The 12,004-nt window shown below is 46.3% G+C and overlaps 1 protein-coding gene across 1 annotated transcript in view; it reads right to left on the bottom strand.

The window, feature by feature from the left end:
• LOC147112781 (uncharacterized) overlaps window positions 1-12,004 on the bottom strand; it is a 445,258-nt gene that overhangs the window by 411,683 nt on the left and 21,571 nt on the right. The window lies entirely within an intron of this gene.

Raw genomic sequence — 12,004 nt, forward strand, 5'->3', positions numbered from 1 at the left:
TTGGAGAGTGAATCTCAGTACCGTGGAGGGCATTACAGCCAAACTCAATCCTATCCTCCACTTGATTTCCATGAGTATCTCTAGCAGGAGTCACTGGATAATAACAATCAGGAGCGGAAAGTTTTAGATCCGTGTGTTAATGGAGACACGGAATGCAGGAGTTGGTTTAACAAGTCTTTACTGAATGGAGACAACCTGGAAACTGAAACTACAGAAGCCTGCTAGGGCCTTTTATACAGGGGTGGTCACTGCTGGTACTGCAGTCTGAGACCAGTTATTCCCTTAAAGGGACATACACAACAATTCCTCCCCTTTTAGATAAACAGTACATAACATTCATTTAACAACTAAATAATAACTAATTACAATTACAATTACGGTTGCTAGATACATTGGTTGAAGTTAAGCAATTATAAGTTCAGTCTTTGAGGAGGCTTCCTGATTCTGTCTGGATAACGCCTCTTTGGGATATCAGGTTCTTCTGGCAAGGTTGAGTCGGGATTAATGTCGTTGTTTGGTTCATCTGCTTCCAATATCACCGATTCGGCGGTAGATGCAATTGGTACTTCGGTTTCATCGCCAGGTGTATCAGATCGTGGTGTGGAATTGACGTTTTCCAGTGACTCTAGAATCTGGTCAGCATGGCGTCTTACAATGCTCTCTCCAACGTCCACGGTATACATTAGAGGTCCTTGCCGTGTACAGATCGTTCCTGGCTGCCATTTCTCTGTGCGGTAGTCCTGGGCCAAAACTGGTTGACCTATCTTAAAACTCCTGGTCGGCCTTTCATTCATATTCTGAAACTGCCTGTTCTCGACATCTCTTCTGATGTTTGGCTTAACCAAATCCAAGCGGCATCGTAGTCTTCGATTGAAGAACATCATGGCTGGAGTTTGGTTGGTAACCGCATGTGTCGCATTCCGGTAGGCAAACAAGAAGTTATCCACCTTATGTTGTAGGGGTATATCTTCATTACACATTGCCTTGATAGCCTTCTTGAATGTTTGAACAAACCTCTCGGCCAATCCATTAGTGGCTGGATGATATGGGGCGGATGTGTAATGCTTAACACCATTGTTCTTTAAGAACCTCCGGAACTCTTCAGACACAAACTGTGGTCCATTGTCAGAGCAAATCTGTTTAGGCAGCCCATTCCTGGCGAATATGGTTCGTAAGACTGTGATAGTTTTTTCTGTGGTGGTTGAGGACATTTTTATTACCTCTGGCCACTTTGAATGTGCATCCACCGCAATTAAAAACATCGAGTCCATAAAGGGACCAGCAAAATCAATGTGCACCCTTTGCCATGGAGATGAGGGCCACTCCCATGGATGTAGAGGGGCTTGTGGTGGGGCGTTTTGGACCTTCTGGCATCCTGTACAGCTCTTGGTCATCTCTTCGATTTCTCTATCGATTCCCAGCCACCACACAAACGCTCTGGCTAAGTTCTTCATTTTTACCCCTCCCAGATGACCCTCATGAAGCTCATTGAGCACTCTATCCTTCAATTTGGGTGGAATTACTACTCTGGATCCACACATCAAGGTTCCTCTGCACACTGACAGCTGTTCTCTTCTCGGCGAGAATGCTGGCAGCAGTGGTTCGCCATGTGCTGGCCATCCCTTCACCATTAAATCATAGACCCAGGAGAGTGTCGGGTCATTTCGTGTTTCCTTTTCTATGTTTGCATTCGTCACAGGGAGACATTCGACTATAGTCGAGTGGAATAACTCCACTGGATCCACTGCCAGTTCTTCTTCCACCATCGGCAACGGTAGGCGCGACAATCCATCAGCATTCCCATGCTGTTTAGTTCCTTTGTACTCGATGTCATATTGGTGTGCCCCTAGGAAAAGGGACCACCTCTGTAGCCGTTGTGCCGTCATTATCGGTACGCCCTTCTGAGGGTTGAAAATGGAGACGAGAGATTGATGATCAGTTAGTAGAGTAAATTTCTGACCGTGCAGGTAGTGATTGAACTTCTTCACCCCCCACACCAGGCTGAGGGCCTCTCTGTCAATCTGGGCGTAGTTACGCTCGGCTGAAGTTAACGAGCGTGACGCAAAAGCTATCGGCCTCTCTGAACCATCAAGGAATTTATGTGACAGTACCACCCCAATGCCGTAGGGAGACGCATTACACGCCAGTCTTATCGGTAGTGATGGGTTGTAGTGAGCCAATACTTCTCTTGAAGTGATTAGGTCCTTACTCTTCTGAAAGGCCCGCTTACATTCATCGCTCCATTTCCATGCTACTCCCGTTCGTAGTAGGGCGTTCAGTGGATGCAGAATTGTGGACAAATTCGGCAAAAGCTTATGGTAGTAATTCACCAATCCGAGGAATGAACTCAGTTGCAACACATTTTCAGGCGCTGGAGCCTTAACTACCGCTTCAATTTTGTCAGGGGACTTATGCAACCCCTCTTCATCAATCATGTGGCCACAATACGATATCTGTTTCTTAAAAAACTCGCACTTGGGGCGATTGGCTCGTAGCCCATGTTCACGTAGTCTAGTGAGCACCTGCTCTAGGTTGGCAAGGTGTTCACTGTCATCTTCACCTGTCACTAGGATGTCGTCCAAGTAACACTGAGTCCCCGGAATCCCTTGCAGGACTTGTTCCATCGCTCTTTGCCATATCGCCGGAGCTGATGCTACTCCGAATACCAGTCGATTATACTGGTAAAGACCTTTGTGACTGTTTATCGTGAGATACTTCCTAGAGGATTCTTCAACCTCCATCTGCAAATATGCTTGTGCTAGGTCAATTTTTGTAAAACGCTTCCCTCCAGATAGTGAGGCGAAGATATCTTCTATCCTTGGAAGAGGATATTGTACTGTGTGAAGGACTGGGTTCACCGTCACCTTGAAGTCCCCACAGATGCGAACCTTCCTTGGCTCCTCAGACTTATTGTTTAACATTTTCTTCATGACAGGAACGATGGGTGTCGCCCACTCACTCCAGTCTACCTTAGATAACACGCCTGCATTCTCCAAATTCTCCAGCTCTGCCTCGACGGCTGGGCGAATTGCATATGGTACTGGCCTTGCTTTGAAAAACTTGGGAATTGCATTCTCCTCTATTTTTATTGAGGCGGTTATGCCTTTAAGAGTGCCCAGTTCTTGTTGAAATATCTCTTTGGCGTCAGCTAAGATTGTTGACAATCGTCCAGGAGTGACGTCGTCATCCTTTTTACCAGCCACTGTCAGTGCCTGAATGGAGTGCCAGTCTAAACTTATCTTTCTGATCCATTCACGTCCCAATAACGGTGGTCCACCATCTTGCAGAATGTAGAGATACAATTTCCGTATTTTCTTGCCGTTGTATTCGACAGGCACCCTTATTTTTCCTCTGGGGTATACTTTTTGCCCCGTATACGTCCTCAAGACAATGGATGTCTCTCTCAAGGGTATGTGTGAGAATAGCCGCTCGTAGTCTCGTCGATTCATGACAGTTAGCGCTGATCCTGTATCCAATTCCATTTTGACTTGGGACCCTGCTATCGTGAGGGTGACCCAAATGGTTCGGTGATCCTCTTTTGCGATTACGTTGTGAAGTTTGAGACAGCTTAGTCTCTTGTTCCCGGATTCACTATCGCTCATCTGGTCTTCGGAACTACTGTCCGTCATCTTTTGTACTTTCCTGTACGGTTCCTTAGTAGCCTTTTTGTTGTCGTTGGTCTTCTTCCCAGACCTGCAAACTCGTGCAATGTGTCCCATCTTTCCGCATTGCCTGCATATTTTGTCCTTGGACCAGCAGTCCTTCTGGTCATGGTTTGTTCTGCTGCAGCGATAACATTTTGCAAATCCCCGTGTCATTTCGTGGGTGCAGTATTCCTGTGGCGTTTGTTGTATTTCCACAGCTCCCCTTGCTGCTGCTTCGTACGATACTGCCACGCTGAAAGCCTTATCTAGCGTCAGCTCTTTTTCTGAGAGTAACCTCTTCTGGGTTCCTTCACTCAGGAGTCCACAGACAAATTTGTCCCGTAAGGTATCTGCCAGTCCTGCTCCGAACTGGCAGTGCTTTGATAGCTTGCATAGTTCCGTAAGGTAATCAGCATTGCTCTCATTTTTATGCTGATTTCTCCTGTAGAATTTAAATCTTTCTGCTATCAGCAGCGGTGTAGGATTTAGGTGTTCCTGTAGGATAGCAACAATTTCGTTAAAACTCTTCGCCTTCGGTTTGGCTGGAGTAATCAGGTCCCGCAATAGGCCGTACGTTCTTGCGCCCATTAAATTTAGCAATACCGATGCCTTTTTCTCATCGGCTATTTCGTTTGCCTCGCAATATACCTCGACTCTTTCCACATACGTGGTCCAGTCTTCTATTGCATTATCGAAGGCAGTGATATCGCCAGTCTTTGGCATCTTAAAAATCTAAAATGGCGCCTCCCGTGCTTTTCCTTCGTCCCCGATGGATCAAAATGGCGCCTCCCACGCTTTTCCTTCTTCCCCGCCGAGTTAAGATGGCGCCTCCCGCGCTTTCCCGCCGCTGCCGCTGCTGCCAACGCTGTTCTCCGCTGTATTATTTTTCTATCGCGCTTCAATATTTGCTCTGTTAATTGAAGAACCATTCCCGTCGTGGAGCGGACCCTCTGGGACACTTCCCTCCCTCTTCTTAGGTCCGAACGCTGCCCAGCTGCAAAGCACCGGCCGCGCCCTGTGTGCTCCACCCTCTCTCTCTCTCTTTGCTTCCCGACTCACTGCCCGGCCCCGTTGCAGAGCCACCCGATCGAGCTCTAGCCCGCCGCAGCCCAGGAAGGATCAGTGCACTACCTGCCACCAGCCCGATTAGCTGGGAAACCACAGACTGGAGAACCAAGCCTGGCTCTTGACAGCCTCTCCTGCAAGTTTTCAATCCGATGATTTGGAGGGCGGTTGCCCACGGTCGACGCCCGTTTCTCGAGTTTCTTTGGATTATTATTTTTTTCTTTCTTCTGGCTTCGACTTTCAATAACGTCGTCTGAGGTGCTGCCGAGTTGCAGGTAAGTTCGTTTCTTACTCGTCGCCAGTATTAGATCCGTGTGTTAATGGAGACACGGAATGCAGGAGTTGGTTTAACAAGTCTTTACTGAATGGAGACAACCTGGAATCTGAAACTACAGAAGCCTGCTAGGGCCTTTTATACAGGGGTGGTCACTGGTGGTACTGCAGTCTGAGACCAGTTATTCCCTTAAAGGGACATACACAACAGAAAGGAACCCTTGTTGACTTTTACTGACCCTAACCCAGGGGTGTTATGGCTAATTATAGTACTCCAAATTTTGACCTAGCTCAGATCAGGGAACTCAATAGAAATCAGAGTTTGAACTTAGGCTCACCCTGGTCTTTATGACACAGTGTTACACCAGGCAGCGCATTTACCCACTAAACCATTGGGACAGTCTACCTCAAGTTATATATCAACTGTAGGCCTCAGTTGATGTTTTCAAAGCACTGGAACATTCTTACTTGCCGTTCTAGCAGTTGTTACAAAATTATTGTTGCCAACTGGCTGGATGTGTCAGCATAAGACGCCCACATAAGCTGCAGTTATTCTGAAGGATTTGTACTGGCATTAATCAGAACTCATTGTCCTGGTCTTCAGCATAATGTTTCAGAATTAAATTGTCACTGTTGTTATGTAGACAAACATCAAGGTCCCACATACAACAATGAAACAAATGACTAGTTAATCTGTTTTTGGTGGTGTTGGTTGAGGGGGGAATTTTAGCTAGAATGGCAGGAGACTCCACTGCTCATCTTCAAATAGTCCATGGGATCTTTAATATCCACCTGAACAAGCATACAGGGCTGGGATCTGGTGTCTCATTCAAAGGATGGCACCTCCAGCAATGCAGCACAACCTCCGTATTGAAATGAATGATATGCTTAAGTCCTGAGTGCCACTTGAATCTTCTGACTCAGAGAGGAAGGTGCTACCAACTGAGCTAAGCTGACAACTCAGATCAAATAGATGGGATAAAAGTCACCTCTGCCCACTAGTTACTTTAAATTCTCTGTGAAACAGCTGTTTCATCTTTAACTCTTTGCACTGATTTTCCTCAATCATTGGGGGTGCTCCTGCTGCCCAGGAAGGGGGGAAAAAGAGTGGGAGAGCAATAGTGGTAGGGGATTCTATAGTAAGGGGAACAGATAGGCGTTTCTGTGGCCGTAGACGTGAATCCAGGATGGTTTGTTGCCTCCCTGGTGCCAGGGTCAAGGATGTCACTGAGCGGCTGCAGGGCATTCTGGAGGGGGAGGGAGAACAGCCAGTGGTCGTGGTCCACATTGGTACCAACGACATAGGTAAAAAGAGGGATGAGGTCCTGCAGCAAGAATTTAGGGAGCTAGGTGAAGGATTAAGGAGCAGGACCTCAAAGGTTGTAATCTCTGGATTACTCCCGGTGCCACGTGCTAGTAAGTATAGGAATAGGAAGATAGAACAGATGAATGCGTGGCTAAAGGGATGGTGCAAGGGGGAGGGCTTTAGTTTCCTGGATCACTGGGTCTGCTTCTGGGAAAGGTGGGACTTGTACAAGTCGGACGGTTTACACCTGAACCAGGGGGGAACCAATATCCTTGCGGGGAGGTTTGCTAGCACTGCTGGGGAGGGTTTAAACTAACTTGGCAGGGGGTTGGGGTACAGAGTGGAGCTATAGTAGGGGGTGATTTACGGCCAAATACAGAGGGAAAAACAAGTCAGCTGGGAAGGCAGAGCAAATATGTGAAGGCAAAAGAGAATATGGCAGGGCTGGAAGGCATTTATTTTAATGCAAGGAGTCTTGCAAATAAGGTGGATGAACTGAAGTTGTTGTTGAACACATGGGAGTACGATATTGTTGCTATCACGGAGACATGGTTGAGGGAGGGTCAGGACTGGCAGCTCAATATTCCGGGGTATAGAATCTTCAGGCGAGACAGAGGGGGGTGTAAAAGGGGAGGGGGTGTTGCAATATTAATTAAGGAGTCAATTACTGCTGTAAGGAGGGATGATATATTAGCGGGTTCCTCTAATGAGGCCATATGGGTAGAACTTAAAAACAAAAAGGGGGCAAGCACTTTGCTGGGAGTGTACTATAGGCCCCCAAACAGTCAGGGGGAGATAGAGGAACAGATATGTAGGCAAATCTCCGAGAAGTGCGAAAATAATAGGGTAATAATAGTGGGGGATTTCAACTTCCCCAATATAAATTGGGACAGTCAGAGTGTGAAAGGCTTAGAGGGTGCAGAATTCTTAAAGTGCATCCAGGAGAGCTTTTTGAGCCAACATGTAGAAAGTTCTACAAGAGAGGGGGCGGTACTGGACCTAATTCTGGGGAATGTAGCCGGGCAAGTGGTGGAAGTGTCAGTAGGAGAGCATTTTGGCGACAGTGACCATAATTCGGTGAGATTTAAGGTGGTCATGGAAAAAGACAAAGACGGCCCGGAAATAAGGGTTCTAAATTGGGGGAAGGCCGATTTTAATATGATAAGGCAGGATCTGGCCAAAGTGGACTGGGAGCAGCTGCTTATAGGAAAATCCACATCAAAACAGTGGGAGACTTTCAGAAGGGAAATAGAGAGAGTACAACGCCAACATGTTCCTGTAAAGGTCAAGGGTGGGACCAACAAGCAAAGGGAACCTTGGATGACAAGGGATATACAAAAATGCATTAGAAATAAAAGGGGGGCTTTTGGCAGTTACAAAAGACTAAAGACAGAAGAAGCCCTAGAGGAGTATAAAAAGTGCAGGGGCATACTTAAAAAAGAAATTAGGAGGGCGAGGAGGGGCCATGAAATAACACTGGCGAGCAAAATAAAGGAAAATCCTAAGATGTTTTATAAGTATATTAAGGGCAAGAGGATAACCAGGGAAAGGGTAGGGCCCATTAGGGACCAAAGTGGCAATCTGTGTGTAGAGCCAGAGGATGTAGGCGGGGTTTTAAATGAATTTTTTGCATCTGTGTTCACTATGGAGAAAGACGATGCAGACATAGAAATCGGGCAAGGGGACTGTGACATACTTGAACATATTAGCATCGAGAGGGAGGAGGTGCTAGCGGTTTTAGCGGGCCAAAAAGTGGATAAATCCCCAGGCCCGGACGAGATGTATCCCAGGCTGCTGTGGGAGGCAAGGGAGGAGATTGCAGGGGCTCTGACACTAATTTTCAGAACCTCTCTGGCCACAGGGGATGTACCAGAGGACTGGAGAACAGCTAACGTAGTACCATTATTCAAGAAGGGTAGCAGGGATAAACCAGGGAATTACAGGCCAGTGAGTCTAACATCTGTGGTGGGGAAATTATTGGAAAAAATTCTGAGGGACAAAATTAATCTCCACTTGGAGAGGCAAGGATTAATCGGGGATAGTCAGCATGGCTTTGTCAAGGGTAAATCATGTCTAACAAATCTGATCGAATTTTTCGAGGGGGTGACTAGTGGGGTGGATGAGGGAAATGCTGTGGATGTGGTGTACATGGACTTCAGTAAAGCTTTTGACAAAGTCCCGCATAGGAGACTGGTCAAGAAGGTAAGAGCCCATGGGATCCAGGGTGCCTTGGCGCGTTGGATCCTAAACTGGCTGAGTGGCAGGAGGCAGAGGGTGATGGTCGAAGGTTGCTTTTGTGACTGGAAGCCTGTGTCCAGTGGGGTACCTCAGGGATCGGTGCTGGGTCCCTTATTGTTTGTGATCTACATAAATGATTTGGATGAAAATGTGAAAGGTATGATCAGTAAGTTCGCAGATGACACGAAAATTGGTGGGGTGGTAAATTGCGAGGAGGAAAGCCTCCGGCTACAGGACGATATAAACGGGTTGGTCAGATGGGCGGAAAAGTGGCAAATGGAATTTAACCCTGAAAAGTGCGAGGTGATGCATTTTGGACGGACAAATAAGGCAAGGGAATACACAATGAGTGGTAGGACCCTAGGAAGTACAGAGGGTCAGAGGGACCTTGGTGTACATGTACATAGATCCCTGAAGGCAGCGGAGCAGGTAGATAAGGTGGTTAAAAAGGCATATGGGATACTTGCCTTCATTAGCCGAGGCATAGAATATAAGAGCAGGGAGGTTATGATGGAGCTGTACAAAATGCTGGTGAGGCCACAGCTGGAGTACTGTGTGCAGTTCTGGTCGCCTCACTATAGGAAGGATGTGATTGCTTTGGAGAGGGTGCAGAGAAGATTCACCAGGATGTTACCTGGGATGGAGCGCCTCAGCTATGAAGAGAGGCTGGACAGGCTGGAGTTGTTTTCCTTGGAGCAGAGAAGGCTGAGGGGGGACCTGATTGAGGTGTACAAAATAATGAGGGGCATAGATAGGGTAGATAAAGAGGAACTTTTCCCCTTAGTGGGGGGGTCAATAACAAGGGGGCATAGATTCAGGGTAAGGGGCAGGAGATTTAGAGGGGATTCGAGGAGGAACTTTTTCACCCAGAGGGTGGTTGGAATGTGGAACTCAATGCCCGAAAGGGTGGTGGAGGCAGGAACCCTCACAACATTCAAGAAGCATTTGGATGAGCACTTGAAATGCCATTGCATACAAGGCTATGGACCAAATGCTGGAAAATGGGATTAGACTGGACAGGGATGGATGGGCGGCGCAGACACGATGGGCCGAAGGGCCTCTTTCTGTGCTGTAAAACTCTATGACTCTATGACTCTATGATTTCTAGCTGTAATATTAATTGGACATGCTTAACTCTGGGGTAGAAATTCATATGGGCCTGTTTTCAGGCTGAGAATTGGTGCAGCACCGGCAACCCTACAGTTCTCCTCTTCTAACTCTCCCACCATGGCTTGGCGTCTGTTACTTCCCACCATGGCTTGGCATCTGTTACTTTTTTTTTAAATGTCCTTCAGTCAGTGCCTTGGGGTGTTTTGTTGAAGATGCTAATGCAAGTTGCTATTGTGAGATCATCTGGGCCATTTGATTCAATCTTGCAATACATTCATGAGCATTGAGCATTTTGACTCATTATCCCTTTCTTCCCATGTGTAGATGAGAGGGTCAGTTTTTAAAAGGACACCTCACTTATCTAGCTGGTTGAGTAGTACTGTCCTATCACAAGTGAAGCTGATAAGTGTGACTGTCAGCTGGTGCTCAAGATGACATTATCAGAGGATGCTGGAATATTTCAAACTCAAAAGTAAGTTAACTCACAAAGTATTAAGTTCATAACTGTTGCACTAGTAGTACAAATTTTAGAAAATATTTACTTTCCGTCAGTAGGAAAAAGTAACAAATAGTTGTTTTAAACCTTGGTTGAAAAATATAATTCCAAAGTAAATACTAGTGCAGTCATTCCTTCTGGTGCAATAAAAGCCTTGGACTGCGCACTTGGAAATTCACAGAGCATATCTGTTCATGGGGTTACATAATCTTATTACAGTTCTGTCTGGCGTGCAGTTTCAATATACTCATCAATCAGCTTGACCTAGTATGAGCCATTTGAGAATGAGGTTATTTTGCAGATGTTAATGTTTGTTCAGTTGATGCAGTTAATAACCAAGTAATATTCTTTTTCTACTCCACCAACACTAATAGTTTTACATTAAAGCACTACATTTACAGGACCAGTGGGTATTAAGTTCCGACTGTGATTTGGAGCAAACAGCATGTTTCACTATATGTGGCAAATCTAGCTCATGTGTGTTTACAAAATGTTAGAAAAGGAGAGTGGCTCCCTGTACTTGCCAAAGTTCCAGAAACCAAATAAAAAATATTGATGTCAGGTTAGTTTTTTCCCTTCCCTAATCTATCCGCAGTGGCTTTCTTCCATACATAAAAAACTTGCATTCATATAATGTCTTACCACATCTCCCAGAAATATCCCAACATTCTTAGTGAGAAGAAATATTGCCAACCAGGTTGCAAACATTCCCATTGCTTGGTGTCATTCAGTCAAATACATATTAAAGTTGTAAATCAGCCAAGGTGTCAAACCCTCCTGTTAAAATTCATGGGGGTGGCGGAGGGGTGGGGCGGGGGGGCGCGGGAGTAATTTTGACTTTTGGTGATAGTGTGAAATGGGCAAAATTGATTCAGCCGCCCGTTACACATCTCTCCCCGTTTTCATTTCCATTGAAGTCATCTCAGAAGAGGTGTATAACGGGCAGCTGAATCAATATCGCTCTTTTTACACTGTTACCAAAAGTCAAAAATATCCCCATGGTATGTAAAGGGATGGTATAACTACACTGGAAAGTGTTCAGGTAGGCTGAGGTCCTCAAACAGTCAGAAACATCCTGTTCTGGAAATCAGCAACACCACTGTTTTGGATCCAATAATAAGTTTGTGATGGAGCAGGTGCTGGATCTGCTGCATCGCCAACTTTCCTTGCTGACCGATGAAGATTTCTGGAAAGAGAGGGCCTGAATATCAGCGAGGGTAACACTGCAGAGTTAAGTGGCAGGATGTCGCCACCAGGGAACCTCCAGCACTGAACCGGAACATTATTTTACTGACAACAACAACTTGTATTTACATAGTGCCTTTAACATGGTAAAAGTCCCAAGGAGCTTCACAGGAGTGTTGTAAGACAAACAATTTGACACTGAGCCACGTAAGGAGAAATTAGGTCAGGTGACCGAAAGCTTGGTCAAACAGGTAGGTTTTAAGGAGTGTCTTAAAGGAGGAAAGAGAGGTAGAGAGGTTTAGGCAGGGAATTCCAGAGCTTAGGGCCTAGGCAACAGAAGGCACGGCCACCAATGGTTGAGCGATTATAATCAGGGGTGCTCAAGAGGGTAGAATTAGAGGAGCGCAGATGTTTCGGGGGGGGGGGTTGTGGGGCTGAAGAAGATTACAGAGATAGGGAGGGGTGAGGCTATGGAGGGATTTGAAAACAAGGATAAGAATTTTGAAATCGAGGCGTTGCTTAACCGGGAGCCAATGTAGGTCAGCGAGCACAGGGGTGATGGGTGAATGCGACTTGGTGCGTGTTAGGACATGGGCTGCCGAGTTTTGGATGACCTCAAGTTTACGTAGGGTGGAACGTGGGAGGCCAGCCAGGAGTGCATTGGAATAGTCAAGTCTAGAGGTTACA

This window comes from Somniosus microcephalus, chromosome 9 (assembly GCF_052327205.1).
Source record: "Somniosus microcephalus isolate GS21.2 chromosome 9, FLI_Smic_1.0, whole genome shotgun sequence".
Classification (NCBI taxonomy): Eukaryota; Metazoa; Chordata; class Chondrichthyes; order Squaliformes; family Somniosidae; genus Somniosus; species Somniosus microcephalus.